The sequence below is a fragment of the Monodon monoceros genome, unplaced genomic scaffold (assembly GCF_005190385.1).
Source record: "Monodon monoceros isolate NGI ecotype Baffin Bay Population unplaced genomic scaffold, NGI_Narwhal_1 Super_Scaffold_21, whole genome shotgun sequence".
In the NCBI taxonomy this organism is placed as follows: Eukaryota; Metazoa; Chordata; class Mammalia; order Artiodactyla; family Monodontidae; genus Monodon; species Monodon monoceros.
Window position 1 is genome coordinate 61,821,825 of NW_021703778.1, and position 19,546 is coordinate 61,841,370.

Genomic DNA, 19,546 nt, shown 5'->3' on the forward strand with positions numbered 1-19,546 from the left:
GAGAGAGAGAGAGAGAGAGAGAGAGAGAGAGAGAGAGAGAGAGAGATGTGGGGAGAGGGAGAAAAGGAGGATGTGTACCAGGACAAGCTGGAGTTTCTAAGCACACAGCATCAGGTTGCAGGGGGGCAGGGACCCTTACACATCCCCTGCAATCAGCACCTTCACATGCAACTTCTGTGTCCAATTTTCAAAAAAGAAACAAACAAACAAAAAACCCACAGTAGAGGGAGGGAGGGGCGATTCCCCGTTACAGTTACCTCCCTGGCTTTTCATTAAAAGGGAAGGCTCATTAAATAGGGAAGAATCCAGAGGGGCCTCCGAAGCTATTGAGAAGGCTGGAGGCCGTGCCAATGAAAAGAACTGGGCAGATTGAACATAGAAAAGAGACACTAATGGGAGCTGAAGGGCAATGGTATGGATGGGAATTAAATATGTTATGTGTAGAATCCAGTTGCAATGAGCAGGTACAAAATACTAAATGTCTTTCTACTACTTAGAATAGTCTAAAAATGCAATTCACTATCAATGGGTAGTGAGCTCCCCATCATTAGAGTGATGCAAGAAGAGGATGAATGATCATTGTGTGGGGTGATGATTTCATACTTTAAAGTGATTTCTAATTATACAGTTCCCAAATGTAAAACTTGCATTGCCTATTTGGTTGTGAGGTTTAGATTTTGCTTATTTTCTTTACCTTCCTCAAGCATAACTCTATACTAGTGATAGAAAAGAGTTTCTATCTCCAAATGCAGCTCTTGTTGATTGTTCCTGGCTGCCTGGAACACTGTGTTAAGAAGGTTTCTAAGATTGTGTGATGTGATAGATTGGTAATGTCTGCTAAGGACAAAAGAAAAAGGAAAGGAGTTTCATTTTTCAAGATACGATGTAGAACAATTTCTAAGGGACAAAAGAGAAAGTAGAGACCTTCCTGGGAGGAAGTGGAGAGTTCTAAAAAGGATGAACCTAGGAAGAAGTAGCTGCCTGAAACCCCCCTACGTCTAAGCCTTAGCTCAGGGCAGGGAGTGGGGACAGATAGAAACTGTGAGGGAAAGAACGAAAAGCTGAATCCAGAGCAGACCCAGTGCATTTCCTGTTTGGAATTCCCGGGGAGAGCAACTTGCCCTGCATCTGTGCCACCGTGGAGCAGCCACAGCAGGTAGAAATGACAGTGTGGGATGTGCAGGAAGACTCAGTGCCCCTGAACATCTCTGCTCACACGAAGTGTGGAGGTGTCTGGAAGTTCCACCTGGCAAGGGGCAAAGAAGGACACAGAGCTGAGAGCAAGGGGCCCACCTTGGGTGGCCATTGTGAGAGGCCAAGTGACCAGGTGGAGGATGTGGTTGATGCTCAGGGGATCTATAAGGCCAGTAAAGACTGAGATGGGGTCGAACCAACAGGGGGGACCACCAAGCCCTGAAGGTGCCAAGATATCAGAGCCCAAGTTACACCACTGTGGATGTGTCTGCAGCAAATGCACAAGGACAGAGGCTGGAGGGAGTCCAGACGGAGGTCAGAGGAAGCTGATAGAGAAGCACAGCACTCGGATGAGGAGTCTTTTCATATAAGTTGTGAGGATAGGAAGTTTCCTTTGCTCAGAGGCACTGGGGAATGGGGAAGGGAGGGGACACCCTCTGAAAGCTCTGACAGTGAGCCTAACCTTTAAATTGACTGACTAGGGACTTCCCTCGTGGCGCAGTGGTTAATAATCCACCTGCCAATGCAGGCGACACAGGTTTGATCCGTGGCTCAGGAAGATCCCACATGCCACGGAGCAACTAAGCCCATGCACCACAACTACTGAGCCTGTGCTCTAGAGCCCACGAGCCACAACTACTGAGCACGTGTGCTACAACTAATGAAGCCCACGCATCTAGAGCCGGTGCTCCAGAATAAGAGAAGCCACCACAATGAGCAGCCCACAACAAAGAGTAGCCCCCATTCACAACAACTAGATAAAGCCCGTGCGTAGCAACGAAGACCCAACGCAGCCAAAAATAAATGAACGAATGAATGAATAAATAAGTTAATTTATTTATTTTAAAAAATAAAAATAAATTAACTGACTAATTGCTCTTAAGGCCCTTTTAACCCTGGAAAGACTCAGTTTCCTTTAATTAGCAAGTGTAAGAGTCATTGTGTAAGATATGGTTGAGATGGAACTGCTTTTTCCAAACGTGAGCATGACCATTTCAGCATCTCTGCCACCTCCCTCTCACACACTCACACACACACACACACACACACACACACACACACACACACCATAAGTGTATGTGCAGTCAATCACAAGAACCCGACAATAATAGCTAGAACAAAGGTCTGGAAGACTTCTCAAGAACAGAGGGAAAGAAATGAAAGGATTGGGTATGCAGGAGCAACGGGTATCAGTGGAGCTTGTTAGAATTCCAAATAGCAGACCACACCCTAGACCTACTGCATCTTTTTTTTCTTCTTTCCTTTCCAGTTTTATTGAGATATAATGGACGTATGACATCGTGTAAGTTTAAGGCATACAATGTGATGATCTGATGCATGTATATATTGTTTACCATATACATATATGTTCACCACAATAAGGTTAGTTAACACATCCTTCACCTCCCATAATTGCCATTTTGTTGTTGTTATTATGATGAGAACATTTAAGATTCATTCTCTCAGCAATTTTCAAGTATACAATATAGAATTGTTAACTATAGTCACCATGCTGTAATTAGCTCCCCAAACTTACTCCTCTTACAACTGGAAGTTTGTGCCATTTGTCCAACATCTCCCCCATCTCCCCTGCCCTCCGGCACCTGAAAACCACTGTCTCCTCTCTGCTTGTGTGAGTTCAGTTTTTTCTGACTCCACATATAAATGAGATCATACAGTATTTGTGTTTCTCTGTCCCTACTGCATCTTAACATGATCCCAGGTGATCTGTGTTCACATGTGGGTTTGAGAGGTGCTATGTAACATGATTTAACACAATCAAATCAACAGAACAATTCTATGAATCAAAGAGTACTCTCCCCATTTTGCAGATCATTAAACTGAGACCCAGTCGAGATCACATATGCAGTAAGTAGTAAAACCAAGATACCAACCCAAACTCTGACTTCAGAGCCCACCCCTCTTCTCTATACCAAAAATTTAGGCTTCTTCACTGTTTTTTTCTGGTCAAATGTGTGTTTACAATTGCAATGTTGCATGCCTAGAATGTTTTGGAATGACCTGTGGAGACAGAGCGATGACAAGATTTCCTGTTCCAATACATTTTCCAGAGTAAAACACCAGATATTCATGATTCAATCCATGCCCAGGATTCTGTGTGATCAAAAGCCCCCAGTATTTTAAGCTTTGGGGCAATTCATAGCTATCATGTCTAAATTGTTCTGCTTGTTCTAAATTTGCCCTGCATGTGTACCTTTCAAGAATAGTTCTTTTAGCTGATAAACCCGTTTTCAAATGCAAATGTGTTTTGAAATGTATCTGTTCAATCACTTCTCCCTCAAAATCATACTATAGCTGAATTACTCCAAAGGAATCTGTAGTGAAGCACGGAACATTTTCAAGCATAATCCTGTGGTGTTTTCATCTAAAAAGGTGACTAACAGCTTGCATAAGCTTATACCCAGACTTAAAGCTTAAAAATCCCTGTGGAGTTTGCAAAGGGCGTTGAGAAAGCAAGCCAAACCTGGGAAACAGAAATGTCTTTGCACGCTGACTTATCTACCAGTCACGAAACCAGTCCAATTTAAAATTGCTGTTACTCATTTCAGCTCCACAACCTCTATTCCTGAGAGTGAGTTGAAAAAGCACTCTTTCCTCTGTTAAGAAAAATAAGAAATGGCTCATAGCCAGCACATGTTAATTAGATCATGCAAGGTGGCGAAAAGGGATCTGAAGTAAGATGAAACCTATTGCTACCTGACATCAAGTAGGTAATTATAAACATACGTTTGGAAAAATGAATGAAATCTAGCCTTGGGTCTGGAATTAAGCAGCTCTGTGACCTTGGGGAACTCACTCTCCTCTCCAGGTTCATCTTTTTGGGCCTCAATGATTTCCCAAGATTCCTTCCAGATTCACAGTCTCAAATTTTAATTATGTGCTAAGTGTAACATACTTAATTTGAAGGATGGCATATCGACAAAGATAGTTAAGAAGATGACAAGGCAGCATGGGAACTAGTCATTACATAATATGGAATACAAAATGTTTATACTCTCTAAAGCTATGTAAGATTCTGTGTGCATGTGAACGAAAGCTGGAAGGAAAGAGGGAACAAAGAGAACAGAGTGAGATCACGGGTGAGTGAAGTTTCCTTATATTTTGATTTTCATTAATTTACTGTTTGATGTTTAAAAACCATAATTTTAGGGAAGCATTTCATGTATTAACGCATATATGTGGAACCTAGAAAAATGGCAGGTGAACTTATTTCCAGGGCAGGAATAAAGATGCAGACGTAGAAAACGGACATGTGGACACAGGGGGGAAGGGGAGGGTGGGACGAACTGGGAGATCAGGATTGACATAAATACACTACCATGTATAAAATAGCTAGTGGGAACCTGCTGTATAGCACAGGGAGCTCAGCTCAGTGCTCTGTGATGACCTAGATGGGTGGGATGACGGGGGTGGGAGGGAGGTCCAAGAGGGAGGGGATATATGTACACATATAGCTGATTCACTTAGTTTTACAGCAGAAACTCACACAACATTGTGAGGCAATTATACTCCAATTAAAAAAACAAAAGAAAAACTATTTTGGTAGTTTGCTGTCATTTATTTTCTCAGTTTCCAAAGTGATGGTAGCCAGGTTGCTCTCGTTGCTATTTAAGGATTGTGTCACTTTCCAGAGCTCAGTAGTGTTTCCAAAGCGGTCCTACACCAGTGCTCCAGGAGGTAGATCCCTATCTTCTCAGCCTAAACCTACAAACGTAGGTCCTGTGCTTGCCTTTCCCTCCACTGCTGGCTGGGAGAGAACAGGTACTGCCCGTAAGGGTCCAATCAGAGCACCTCAGGTGGGAACGGACTATGGAGTTTGCTCTGCCCTTCCTCTGAGGTAGTCCCTTTGGAGTGTCCACCTGGTTCATAAATAAGCCTTTCACTGCCCACCCTTCATCCACAACCAAGGGCCCCAGCAGCCATTTTGGACAATATGTCTCATCTTACCACCATGGCAGCCTTTGACTGGACCAGTGCTGAGGACCTGACCCATGATGGCCAATCAGAGCCTCTTTGCCAGACATTTGAAATTGGGACTAAGAAACAGTCAGTATCTCTTGAGATCGCTAAATCCAAAACCTGCCATTGTATCAGCCTGGGTGCTTTGGAATAAACATTTTTGATCACCTATGTGGATTGTAAAAGCAGAGAAAGCTCACATGGGGGACGAAACATCAGTGAGGAGAGAATGAGTCAGTATGCCTTTCTGCTTCTGCCCCTTCCTCGGGGATGCTGCAACCTGCCCTTGGGTTCTGTGAAACAGCCTGAATCCTTAACTAAAGGCTCCTTTCAGCTTAAGTGAAGGCAAGTTCGTTTCTATTACTTGTTATCAAAATTGTCCTAATACATCTGCCCTCCCTCTATTTATCTGTGGGAACAAGCCATACAAGTCCCTGTGTAACCTGGCCCTGTGAATGTCCCCACCTTGTAGCCCACTCACACCCTGGCCATGGGGGGCCTCAGCTGGTACTGCCCAACACCTTACTTCCTCTTGTCTCTGAGCCTTGCTGGCTGCTCTGCCTGAAATGTCCTCCAGCAACTGTTCCCAGCCTGAAGGCATAAGCAGGTAGAAAGCCTGTCTGCAGGGGTCTGCTTGCTTCCTGCCTTTCTTCAGCCTTGCATATGATTAAAGCACTCACACTGAGCGCTGCCTGGGATGCTGGGAGCTGCTTTTTCTGTTCTGCTAGCCAGAACAGGCTGAGGTTTCAGAGAGCACGCCCTCCCGGGAAGCTGAGGAAGACAGGTCTTGTTGCTGCAGCCTGAGATGATGCTGCTCTCATTAGGTTTTTCTGCATTCTTTATTTATAAGGCCTTACTGGGCATCCAGGTTAAAGGCTGGCAGTGCCCAGCATCCCCACGCTTAATGAGGAATCAACGGCATGGTGGAAAAAGTATATCTGGGGAGGTTTCTGCGTTCCAGGGCACAACAAATGAAAGAAGAGAGCTTCTCTGAACATGCCTGAGGTGAGGAATAACTCACTTCCCAAAAGATTTTCTGAAGAGCAGCAAATGTGCACATTTCAATCCTACCCAGTTGAAACGAAGAGTGAGTAATGATTGTAGACGTTATCTAATGCATGCGCAGTGCCCCACAGAAGTCAACTAAGGTAGGAGGTGTTATCATCCTTGATTTACAGATAAGGAAACTGAGCTTCAGAGGTAAAGTCACTTTCTGAGCTTACGCAGGGACCAAGTGGGCCTCTAAGTGCAAAGCTCGTCACCTGGTCCCAGTGACTATCCTCTAAGTCAGAAGTCATCAGAATGCTCCCTGGACCAGCAGCGAAAGCACCACTTAGGAAATGTTAGAAATGGTTAGAAATGGTTAGAAATGTTAGAAATGTAAATTCTTGGGCCTCAGCCCAGACCTACTAAATCAGACACTCTGGCGTCAGGGCCTGGCAAGCCGGGTGTTAACAGACCCTCCAGAGGGTTCTGCTGTGCTCTACATCCCCACTATTCAATGTGGGTCTCGGTCCAGATCAGCATCATCTGGGAGCTGATTAGAAATGCAGACTCCCAGGCCCCATCCCAGATCTAGTGAATGGGAATCTGCATTTTAACATCCCCAGGTGATATGTATGCACATTAGAGTTGAAGACTTAAGGAGCAAGCAGTTGGCGTTTGATACCTTGTCATTTCAATCCTGTTTGAAGTCCGGAAAATGAGTGGGGGTTAGGGGAGACTGTGCTGGGAGGAAAGATGATGAGATTCTTAAAGGCTCCTTTGTGCGTGGGTGATAACTTCTTTCCTCTCTTTTACTTCATCACGTAAGGAGGTAATTTTGTGTGAGAGCTTTTTTGTTGTCTGTTGTTTATATTTACATGATAAAACCTTTCTTGAGGTGTTCAAAGTGATCTTACTTTGAGGCACTCTTTTTATGAAGCTGGGGTAACGTCTACATGGATGCAAACACAAGGGCCCCTCTAAACCCTGGTGAAGTCAAGGGAAATCAGAAAGTGACATTCAGTCATCCCTGCTTCCTCCTTCCTAACAGAACCTGCAATCCTCCCTACTCTGTGCAGCCATGCTTCAGAGGGGCTCAGCGCTCCCAGCCCCAGGGTATGTGCTGCTTGGTCTACAAAAATGAATCACAATTGCATTTTTCTTACCAGTGATTGGTTTAAACATAGGCGTGTGAACATAATTCCAACCAATGGGACAAGAGAAGTGAGAGTAAATGTTTCCTCAGTCTTAAAAAGAAACACAAGGACCACCTCACACCCATTAGGATGGCTACTATCCCAAAAAGTGGAGGGTGAAGGGATGTGGAGAAAAATTGGAATACTTTTTCACTGTTGGTGGGAATGTAAAATGGTACGATCACTATGGAAAACAGTTTGGCAGTTCCTCAAGAAATAAAAGTAGAATTAACATATGATCCAGTAATTCCACTGCTGAATATATACCCAAAAGAACTGAAAGCAGACTCTTGAAGAGATATTTGTACACCCATGTGCACAGCAGCATTATTTACAATAGCTAAAAGGTAGAAGAAGCCCAAGTGTCCCCTGGGCTGATGAACAGATAAACAGATGAATGGATAAACAAAATATGGTATATACAGACAAGGGAATATTATTCAGCCTTAAAAAGGAAGGAAATTCTGACTCATGGTACAACATGGATGAACCTTGAGGTCATTACAGGAAGTCACAAAAAGACATAGACAGTATAACTCCACTTATATGAGGCACATAGAATAGTCAAATTCACAGAGTAAGATACTAACTAGAAGGATGGTTACGAGAGACTGTAAATGTACATAATGCTACTGAACTGTACACCTAAAAATGGTCAAGATGTTAAATTGTATGTGATGTGTATTTTACCACAATTAAAAATAAATTTGTGGGCTTCCCTGGTGGCGCAGTGGTTGAGAATCTGCCTGCTAATGCAGGGGACACGGGTTCGAGCCCTGGTCTGGGAGGATCCCATATGCTGCGGAGCTACTAGGCCCATGAGCCACAACTACTGAGCCTGCGCGTCTGGAGCCTGTGCTCCGCAACAAGAGAGGCCGTGATAGTGAGAGGCCCGCGCACCACGATGAAGAGTGGCCCCCGCTTGCCACAACTAGAGAAAGCCCTCGCACAGAAACGAAGACCCAACACAGCAAAAATAAATTAATTAATTAATAAAAATAAATTTGTTTAAAAAGACACACAAGGAAGAGACCATCCCCTGTTCTGCCTCTGCATATTATCATGTCTTCGTGTGGTACCTGGAATAGCTGCCAAAATTTGGGGACCCCCTCAGGAGAGAAAAAAGATGGGAAAAACACAAATCTTTGATGATGTCTTTGAGTCACTGCATTAACAAGCCCTGGATCGGCCTTCTCTCCAGGACTTTTATAATGTGAAATAATATTTCTTATTACTTAGCTGCTTTGAGTTGAGTTTTCTGTTACCTCCAAAAGCATCCTAACAGATAGAGGGTTCTAAGTATCCAACAAGAGGCAGGCAGCCAGCATGGCTCATGAAGACAAAAAGGCCCAGCTTTGAAGCTTTCAATTCTGCTGCCACCGTAGTGAAATTGGCTGGTGGTGGTTAGAAAGGCTCATGCTGATCGCACTTTGTTTTATCTTCCAGATATTGCTGTGCAATATGCTTTTATAAAGAATCACTGAATTACCGTAAACCCCTGGATGGCTATCATAGCATGGAATACAATGCCACTGAAATGATGCTGAAGAGGTTTACTCATTAACATGAAAAGTTTCTTACCTATGCATTAAGTGGGGGTAAATACAAGTTACAAAGTGGTGTGACTCAATTTCTTATGTATTAACTTACGTATTCTTGTGTATTAATTTCAACTAGTTGTAGATAGGCAGGCAAGGTCAGAGAGGTAAATGGATATACATATACAAATATATGTGAAGAGAGAACAAGAGAGCAAACAAAATATTAACACTGGTTATATCTTGGAAGTGGGGGTTATAGCTATATTTTATTTCCTTCTTTTTGGTTATATATTTTTCTAAATTTTCTTCAATTAAACTATCTTATTTTATGATAATAAAAATATTGGTCTCTTTAAAAAACTGATGTTAATATTTTAATTAACTTTGCTCATAGACACATGATTTTTCTCAAAAAGCTGAGCATGTAATTCCCTGTGTGTCCAACCTTTTTATGTTAACCGTTTAGAGAGGACATCTCCATAATGTATGACACGGGTCCCTGCCCCTAAGATGCTGTCTACCAATCACAGTCAACAGTGCTGTTAACACAGGTTTATTATTCCAGACTCCATTATTTTAATGTGGTGTTCTTGGGGGTAATAGTCCAGAGCTGTAGCATACTTTGACCCTTACCAAACAACCCCGGTTTGCTGTGGTTTTAGTTCTTGCGTCTGCCTTTAATCCTTTCAGTGTTTTCAGGTATTCCTCATTATTTATCAAAGTATATGTCTGTGTTACACCCTCTCCTGCCCTCTCCTCTGCAGCCTCCAATACACTGAACCCTTGGAAGTGAGATGAACTCCGTGGTATCACTGGGTGTAAATAAGAGTAAAGGCTCAAGGAAGCTTTCTCACGAGGGAGGCCCATGAGATTTATCACATGAGCTTCCTGGTATTCTCGGTTGCACAAAGCCTTTTCTGGCTTGGCTCCTGGTTCCTATGTGTATTCTAAACTAGTGAAGATGCTGGAGAGCAGAATTCTGCGTAAGTGAAGTGGGAGTGTTTCTGATAACAAATGGCTACTCCATTAAGAAATAGCATGACTGATTCTCTGGACATCTCGATCCAAAAGAAGGAGGCTGCAGATGGCAAGAACAGAACCGACTGGGGTACCTTCTACCCCCAAAGTGAGGTTATTTAGGTTCACCACCTGGTCATTAGACTCGCCAGATGGCAAGCTTGAGTAACTGCTCAGAAAGAGAGCAAGTAGCCAATCCATTACCCCAGCACAGTCAATACCGTTACTTTAACGTGAGATGCACATACTAGTACATAATATGGGTAATGAGGCATCACAGAGCCATCATAAAGGCAGCCATCTGGGCTTGTGTGGGACAGCCTTGTGCACCGTGGCCATGGGGGAAACTCAGCTGAGTCTTGCACAGCAGGGATGAGGAGGAGGTGCGGGGGCAGAGGTGGAGGTTGGGTGGGGGAAGCGGGAAGCGGGGTGTGTGCCCACATGTGCCACTGTCCACAGCATTCGAACATCTTGCTGCTGTCTCTGGGCCATTGCCACCTTTTGCCCCTTTTTCGCCTAGTTCTCAGGTTCTCTTTGTTGTTATTCTCAATTTTGATGAAAAAGTCATGATATTTTTACAGCAATGCTGGAAAAATAGAACTGTGACTAGAGGTGCTTTTGAATACTTTGACAGTTCTAGTCCAACTCTGACAGTTACAAAAATGGCTTTCCTTTAGGAAATGGCACGCGTGTCTGGGTGGGGAAGGGGATGGGGTGAGAGTTCGCACACTCTGACTCACCTCTGGAATAGGCTTGGGATGGAAAAGCTCCAACTAGTCCCACTGGGGCTGGCACACATAGGACCTGGGCACCCCAGAGGGTAAGGCCAGAAAGAAAAGCAGGTGAACCAGGCCATGCCCGAGTCAGGCACTGTAGGCCACATGAGGGCAGGGGCATTTCCTGCCACAATTCCTCCTCATAACCCCACAGGACCCAGCACAGTGCTGCCCAAATAGGGCAGTCAGTGTCATGTTTGTGGAAGTCAGTTCACTTACTCAGCAAATGTTTACTAGATGCAGGGCACTAGGTGAAACCAGGTAAAGGGCACATGAGATCTCTCTGAATTATTTCTTAAAATTGCACATGAATCTACAGCTATCTCAAAATAAAAAGTTTACTTAAAAGTTAAATTTGAAAAACTTGAATACATCTAAAAAGAGAGTGGCTAAAGAGAAACAAATGAGGAGATCCAGAAATATTGTTTTTAAAGGGAGAGGGAGACAGAGGCAGAGCGAGAGAGAGACAAACATTTGACAGACATCACGTGACAAAGGGCATAAACGTGTGTAAACATCAGAAGCAAGGAGACCTTGTACCAGCAGGCTCCTTCAGACCCCAAGTGGCCGTTCATTAGGCACCTTCTAGGTTTCCTCCCAACTTTAAGAACGTAGGAGATACTGACCTATTTTCAAACCAATTTTCCTCACTGCTCATTTTTGCCCAAAATGACCTGTGACTGTAAATCAAGACCATCTGTCTTTAATCCAGCTCTTCAGAACCTGAGTACTTTTCACAACTAAACCTCTGAGCCATCCAGAAGTGAGGGATGCCTTGTGACGCCCTGAGAGGAGCTGTCATCATCCCTGCTGTTGTCTAAGGAATATCCCCCTCAAGGCCATGCCCATAACTCTCATCATGGCCTCGGGGGAGGAGAGGTGGCAGCTTTAGAAGTGACAACGGAGAGCCTAGGAAACACCTTGCTTGTGCTTTACATCAAGCACACGGAAATAAACAAGGATGCCAAGGGGAAGGCAACATACATTACGTTTTCATAGTATTGTCTATACTATTGTCATGTTCGTTTTAGATCATCAAAAACATACAGTAACCCTGTGAGGCCAGAAGTGCTGGGGTCTCCCTTGACAGATGAGGAGACTGAGGCCCAAGGGGTTCCTGGATCCCAGGAAGAGTAAGAGATAGAATGGTCCTCTTCTGACTCTGGTGCCCATTCTTCATTCTCAAGCCCACTACTTCCAAACCATGGTTTTGCTCCTCAAGATCAACATCTACTTCTTTGCCTCTCTTCATCTTGGCTGCACAATCGTGTCATTGACACCCCGCACACACCCCTATCCTATTTCATCAGTGCTACGCCATCTACATCTTGGTACTTAAATACTATGTTCAACTTCACTGTTATTTGTTAAGCCATCCAGACTTCAGTGTCTCCAGTCTTCTGAAGACACTTCTGAATCTCCTCTCTTGCCTTATTCCAATATAATTCCTTTTGGGGAGCAACTGAAATAAGTCTTTCTCAGACTTCGGCCTGTCTGCCCTCAGTCATGTTTCTGAGTGTTTCATATCCAGTGTAGCATGGAGCACAGCAACACCAAAACCAGGGAGAGCTGACTGTCACAGAATCAGTGACAAGCCACAGTCCCAGGAGTCCATCAGGCAGAGGCCAAGAGTCAATGAGATCCACAAGTGGATGCATGAAATATGAACCATGGATTAGGACTTGGGAAAGTGGCTGACGTTACAGGGGGCAAGCCTAAAGGAAACAAATAAGTTCCTTGTTTGTCTGGCATAGGGAAGCTTTTAAAGTGCCAGGTGTTACTGTCTCCTTTTGCTCCACAATATCTTAAAGGCACCACCTGTCACCTGGCAGATGACTGATTCAGCAGCCTGGGAGTTCACAGGGGGCCAGCTTGCCTTGGACACAGCCCTACTGATTGGAGCCAAAGTATCTCACACAACAGTGATAGGTTAAAGCCAACAGATGTCTTCACACCCTAAATCATAGAGAAAGTCAAGAAGGGAGAGGAATAATTGACAGTATCCCTGATCAAAACAGACACCTCGTCACAGCATATTTAGTGGAAAATACATAGAAAACAAAAGCTGAATTCCCTATCCAGGCTGCAGTACCTAATACGTCACTGCCAAGAAGAAAGCATTTAGTGAAACCCTCCTTTAAGTTTTTTCTGGAGTAGGCGCTATATGGAGCAATTAGTCAGACAGCAGTGCAACCCCCAAGCTCACAGTGCAATGCAAACAACCCTGATGTAGACAAGCAGGCACAGCACATCCACCCAACAAATATTTATTGAGCACACATATTATGTACCAGGCACCAAGTGTGGCTTTGATATTACAACAGAGCTTCCTTTTAAAGTTTCCAATACAAGTTCACATATACAATCAAATCTGATCCTCATAAAACCAAGTGAACCAAGTGACACAGGTGGTGTTATCCTCACTTTGAAAAGTAAACTTAGGTTCACCAAGATTCGATGAATGGTCCAAGTCCATATGACTAGTACCACATAAAGTTTCTTGCATTGGCGAAGAATCTCATGGAATATTTTTCCTTCATGCCCCTGGACACCTATGGATCCTTTCCTACCTGTGCCAAAAGCCTGCTCCCCAACCTCTACACTCACTCTACCTCAGATGTCTCTGCACTCTGCCTACCACACTTTTTAGAGTAGGAAGCACATGTAAGGGTATGCTCAGCTTCAAGCCACAGAAAACCCAGACTGTGAGTGACTTAAGAGAATTATCTTACAAGAGATCTGAAAGTACACAATTCCAGAGTTGGCACCTTAGCTCAAAATTGTCACAAAAGAAAAACAAAATTGCATTGAAAGAACCAAGATCTTTCCTTCTTTCCACTCCACCATCCTTAGGCTACTCACCTTATGGCTACAAAACGGCTGCTACAGCTCTATCCTCATGTTCTCACATGACTATACCCAAAGGCAGATCCAGGTCACATGACCACCCAGCAGCAAGGGCGGGAGGAAGGCAAGAGTCTGTTATTTGTGACTTTCATGAGGGAAGTAGGGAGGTGTGGGCACCAAGGCAAAAGCTGGGAGTGGCTATTGGATAACTAATCACCAGCCTCTGCCACAGGTAACTTGCTGATTCCTGATTAGGGTCAGAGCTGAAAATTAATTCCTCCCCAGCAGAAATATAAATTTCTTGACACTATAAGTTGCTTTATTAGTTCTCTATTGCTGCATTGTAAATAACCACGGGCTAAGCAGCTTAAGACAATACCCATTTATTTTCTAACAGCTCTATAGGTCAGAAGTCCAGGAAGTCTTGAGTGAGTTCTCTGATTAGGGACTTACAAAGCTAAAATCGAGGTGTTACCTGGGCTGAGCTCTCATCTGGAGTTCTGGGGAAGAAGTCACTTCCAACGCATTCAGATTGCTGGCAGAATTCAGTTCCTTGTAGCTGTAGGACTGTCTCCATGGCCTTGCTGGCTGTCCACCAGGGATCACTCTCAACTCCAAAGACGGCTCTCCATCCTTATACGTGACCCCCTCCATCTTCAACACCAGTAATGGTGCACTGAATCCTTCTCATATCAATACTTCCAATCTCTCCAACTTTTCCTTCTACCAGCAGCTGAAGAAAATTCTGTGCTTTTAAAGGGCTCCTGAATGAGATTAGGCCCACCTAGGTAATCTGCCTTTGGCCATGATCACAGGAGTAACACCAGAGGGTGAAGATCATGGGAGCCATCTCAAAACTCTGCCTACCTTAGCCACCATTAAAAAAACAAAAGCAGGATTTATTCTTGGAGTTTGGGATAGGGTCACCCTTCCCTGAATCACGATAAGGGCAGGAGGACTCCCAGTCAAAACTGGGGCTCTGCAGGCAAAAAATTAAAGAAGAGAATGGCTGCTGGGCGGGCAACCAAGAGTGACTGATTTGATTAACTGTTTTTCTGTGTAAATGAGATACTAACCCTAAGATAGTTACACAGTGGAATACCATCTAGCTGGTGCAATTTTTTTTTTTTTTTTTAAATGAGAACATGGTGTGTAAGAACCACTGACCAGGACAGGGATTCCTGCTTCATTTAACTTCCCCACCCCTCCAACCCTTACAACCCCTCCCCCACCTGCTCCTCAGCCAGCACTGTGTCCTGAACACGGACTCATGAAGAATGCTGACCCACAGGGAGTTTGATAGAGTTTCTTATAATGAAACTATTTACTGTGGCTAGATTTCTTATGGCTGTTTTTAACTGGTTTATTTCTATCTGTTAGGCCAAAGGGAAAGACAAGGGTTTATGGAAAGAGGAGGCCCATCTCTCAGAGTTCACACAGAGCAGGTCCTAACACTGCCCATGGTGTTTGTAAGGAGTCTTTGTAAGGAGTCTTTGAAGGCCTTTCCATGTCTTTCTAAAGAGAAATCACCTGCCCTCTTCTCTGCAGAGGTGCCTCATTACAAGCTCTTTCAATGCATTGTTTTCTGTTTCACTGCCTTAAATCCAGCTCGGGCTGCTTATGTTTTTTATTTCAATTTGTTTTCTCTGTTTTATTACATCTATTTGGATTTAATTTTTTTTCCTCCACCAAAAAGTCTAAAATACCAAGTCAGATGTCTCCGAGGAGCTTATGTACGTTTGCACAAGCACTTGGAGATCCTTAAGAACTGCAGATTATCAACCAGGAACAGCTCAATGCCTTTCAGAATGCTTTACTTTCACAGAGGCTTGTGTTTACCTTTTAAGTGCTTTCAAGTCCGTTCTCTCGAAGTACCCTGCCTTACCAGGAGCCCTGCTTTTTGTTCTTGTTGCCTTCTTCATTCAGAAGAACCATCAATCAGTTTCTGAAACAAGGAAGCTTCTGTGCAGAATTCAAAAGACACCACATCACAGCTGGTGGCAAGAGAGTGCAATGGGCATTGTTGTTTGTACACAGGCCTTCATCTCTGTGAGAAGTACCCCTGTTTGAAATGAATGAGGCAGACAAGAATGGTGGCTTCAAAAGCAACTATCCTCCTCTGGGCTTTTCTTGTTGAAAGTTCTGCACAGCACTGTCACAAGAAAGTAAAGAGAATAAAAGGCAAATCTGCAGCAGGCTACAGGTTTCCTATACAAGAGACTCACACCTGGCCTCAGCCAGGCTGTGTGTCTGGATATTTCCCTTTACTATGTAGATTTGGGTTTGCAAGGTTAATGTGGAAGAGGCTGTTTATTTTTTCCCAGTGATTCTGCATAAAAATTACATAAACTTCCCTTACCAAGAGCCTAGCCCAGAAATATGACAGGCTCCTCTCTTTCCTGGTGCCTCTTAAGGGTGTCATTTCTGGTAGGAGTAGAGCATCCATCACTAGTGTTGCCATGGTTATGGCTTCCGGACCAGGGGATTGGCTGATCCTTGGCCCAGCTCTTCCACCTAGCTATCATCAACTCCACAGCAGGAGGTTTCCTTATTCCCTGATTCATTTTGTATTTGGCTGGAATATTGGAGAGCACATAGTTTCCATGGTACTTCATGACTCTTCTGTAGGTTCTTAGCGACCCTAAGGTTGATTAGGACATAAAGTCTTGGGCTAGTGGAAAATTTAAAACAGTGTGCAGGGCTTACAGCAGAGATGAAAAAGAAATAAAAGGAATCCAAATCGGAAGAGAAGAAATAAAACTGTCACTGTGTGCAGATGACATGAACTATACATAGAGAATCCTAAAGATACTACCAGAAAATTACTAGAGCTAATCAATGAATTTGGTAAAGTAGCAGGATACAAAATTAATGCACAGAAATCTCTTGCATTCCTATACACTAATGATGAAAAATCTGAAAGAGAAATTAAGTAAAAACTCCCATTTACCATTGCATCAAAAAGAATAAAATACCTAGGATTTTGTTTCCTACTAAAGGAGACAAAAGACCTGTATGCAGAAAACTATAAGACACTGATGAAAGAAATTAAAGATGATACAAACAGATGGAGAGATATACCATGTTCTTGGATTCGAAGAATCAACATTGTGAAAATGACTACACTACCCAAAGCAATCTACAGATTCAGTGCAATCTCTATCAAACTACCGATGGCATTTTTCACAGAACTAGATCAAAAAATTTCACAATTTGTATAGAAACACAAAAGACCTCGAATAGCCAAAGCAATCTTGAGAAAGAAAAACACAGCTGGAGGAATCAGGCTCCTGGGCTTCAGACTATACTACAAAGCTACAGTAATCAAGACAGTATGGTACTGGCACAAAAACAGAAATAAAGATCAATGGAATAGGATAGAAAGCCAAGAGATAAGCCCACACACATATGGTCACCTTATTTTTGATAAAGGAGGCAAGAATATACAATGGACAAAAGACAGCCTCTTCAATAAGTGGTGCTGGGAAAACTGCACAGCTACAGGTAAAAGAATGAAATTAGAACACTCCCTAACACCATACACAAAAATAAACTCAAAATGGATTAAAGACCTAAATGGAAGGCCAGACACTATAAAATTCTTAGAGGAAAACACAGGCAGAACACTCCATGTCATAAATCACAGCAAGATCCTTTTTGACCCACCTCCTAGAGAAAGGGAAATAAAAACAAAAATAAACAAATAGGACCTAATGAAACTTAAAAGCTTTTGCACAGCAAAGGAAACCATAAACAAGATGAAAAGACAACCCTCAGAATGGGAGAAAATATTTGCAAATGAAGCAACTGACAAAGGATTAATCTCCAAAATATACAAGCAGCTCATGCAGCTCAATATCAAAAAAAAACCAAACAACCCAATCCAAAAATGGGCAGAAGACCTAAATAGACATTTCTCCAAAGAAGATATACAGATTGCCAACAAACACATGAAAGGATGCTCAACATCACTAATCATTAGAGAAATGCAAATCAAAACTACAGTGAGGTTATCACCTCACACCAGTCAGAATGACCATCATCAAAAAATCTACAAACAATAAATGCTGGAGAGGGTGTGGAGAAAAGGCAACCCTCTTGCACTGTTGGTGGGAATGGAAATTGATACAGTCACTATGGAGAAATCTTGCATTGTTTGTATCTTTTAAAAGTGCCTTAAATTCTTTGGAAGCAAGGCTAAATATAAAGGAAGTATAAATATATTCTCTAGAAATCCATTGGATTTTTTGCTTTTAGGATGGGAGAAAAAAAGTACAAAGGTTTTTCTGCCCAGGAAGGGAAAATTGCATAATGCAAAGCACCTAGAACATATTCTGTGTAAGAAACAAATGGAATAATTTAAATGTATATTTTCTGTTGAAGAAAAAATATATGTACGTGGTGTTCGATTCAACAGCATACATATTAAAATTGTAACGATACAGAGAAGATTAGCATGGCCCCTGCTCAAGGATGACATGCAAATTTGTGAAGCATCCCACATTTTTAGATGTTGGTCAAAGCGTACAAAACTCCCCACTAAAGGATAAATAAGGTCTAGGGATCTAATGCACAGCATGGTGACTATAATCAACAATACTGTATAATATATTGAAAGTTTTTAAGAAAGTAGATCTTAAATATTATCACCACACAAGTAAAAAATATATAACATAACTATGTCAAGGGATGGAGATGTTAACTAACCTTATTGTGGTCATCGTTTTGCAATGTATACATGTCTCTAATCATCACATTGTATACCTTAAACATACATATATCGATAATAATTCAATGAAGCTGGAGGGGGGGAATTGCCTCAACTACAGAGGGAAAAAATATATATACATATATTTGATTGGATTCAAGAAAACTGGAATTTCTAGTACAATTGGAGGATAAGACAATTACACTCCTAAACTCAGGGAGCCCCCTGAATAATTAGGAGCCTGCCCCAGAGAATCACACACACAAGAAATTTGGGCAGTCCCTTCAAAAGCCTGGGGTGGGCCAGGGGGACACGCCATACCATCAGGGAGGTGCTTAGTGGGTTCTGAGAACCCCAGTTTCTTGCACACAATTAAAGCTTTACAGGCAGTTCCCTGGTGGTTTAGTGGTTAGGATTCCGGGCTTTCACTGCCATGTCCCGGGTTCAATCCCTCGTCAGGGAACTGAGATCCCGCAAGACATGTGGTGTGGCCAAAAAATAAATAAATAAATAAATATAAGCTTTACAAGCATCTGCTGAACAAATGGAAAAGATAAAAAAAAAAACAAAAAACCATTATGCCTGTGTGCTAAATAAGTTCACAGATAATCTTCAAATTAACCCAAGTGGAAATGATTTAGCAGCCTCAGAAAAGTAGATGCTATAAAAGGCTTTAGTCCCTTTAATCCTCTCAACAACTCTTTGAGGTAGATGTTTTTATCTCCACTTTTTTCAAATGAGGTTATGGAAGGTTAAGTAATATGTGCAAGGCCACATAACTAGTAAGTGAAAGACCCAGGATTTCAGCCCCCAGCTGTCTGATTCTAAAAACAGACTATTCCCTCTACTCCGATTTTTCCCAAGCTTTTCTCACGTTAAGAACACAAATCTGATGCCCCATCCCAGATGCACTGAATCAGAACCTCCAGGGAGAGACTTGGAAACATAATGTTTAACAAGAGATGAAATGATTATTATTATCAGAGAAGTTTAAGAAAACTGCTCTATTGCATGAGGTGGGAAGTGAACCCATATCTCCCTCTGACTGATCAAAGAGAAGCCATCAGAGACCTGAAGCTCCTGCAACTAAAAATAAATCAAGTTATTCTGGAGTTTATCAGATTATAATATTATAGGATATTTATTCCTCAATATGGTAATACAGCATTGTCTGATTTAAGGTTATCTGGATCCCAAAATACCAAGACCATTTTGGAAAGTTAAAAATGGGCTGTAGTTTAAACCTCAGACTTTCTTAGCTTTCCTCTCTGTCCCTCTTTGGTCCTTGGGAGCAGAAGTGAG

The 19,546-nt window shown here is 42.7% G+C and overlaps 1 non-coding gene across 1 annotated transcript; it reads left to right on the forward strand.

Moving 5' to 3' along the window:
• The first annotated feature begins 17,937 nt into the window (after positions 1–17,937).
• Positions 17,938–18,044, forward strand: LOC114905466. Its single transcript, XR_003796289.1, has one exon. It is a non-coding gene; the product is annotated as a U6 spliceosomal RNA (small nuclear RNA).
• Positions 18,045–19,546: the final 1,502 nt, after the last annotated feature.